The sequence below is a fragment of the Diaphorina citri genome, unplaced genomic scaffold (genome assembly GCF_000475195.1).
Source record: "Diaphorina citri unplaced genomic scaffold, Diaci psyllid genome assembly version 1.1 scaffold6097, whole genome shotgun sequence".
Taxonomy (NCBI): Eukaryota; Metazoa; Arthropoda; class Insecta; order Hemiptera; family Psyllidae; genus Diaphorina; species Diaphorina citri.
The window spans coordinates 13179-13785 of record NW_007383473.1 but is presented as its reverse complement, the minus strand read 5'-3'; positions in this window follow the sequence as shown (position 1 = coordinate 13785).

The window sequence follows — 607 nt, the reverse complement described above, 5'->3', positions numbered from 1 at the left end:
TAATAATAATAATAATAATAATAATGATAAATAAATAAAAACTTCAGATTTTCAATGCACTAAGGTTCAAAAGACAAAGACTTGGACACTTGGGCCAGGATATTTTTAAAAATATACACTTCTTGGAAATCACAAAACAATCCAATAGTCCTAGGTAGTAGAAAGGAAAGACCCACACTTTCATGTAAGATAAACTGACTCCTTTCCACACCCTTAGTGATAAAATAGGTAGACCTCATGTCCCTGTTAATAACCTTTGGTTGAATTCACAAGGCTGGTCCTTCTACCCCTAGTTATAATATTATTGGTCTATTTCACAGGGCTGGACCTTATATCCCTGTTAATAATATTATTGGTCTATTTCACAGGGCTGGTCCTTATCAAGTGAACTGGAGGAATCAGCAAAATCTGATATGAGAGCTTACATGTCACTGGTAACAACAGTGCTGGGGAATGCAGAGGTAACTATTATTATAGGTTTTTTTACTTTCTTTTTTTTTTTACTTTAAATATCTCATTAAATGCTAACATCATATCAGGCCTAAAAAAAAAAAAAAAAAAAAAAAAAAAAAAAAAAAATATTTTCTCCATTTAAAAAAAATATCTC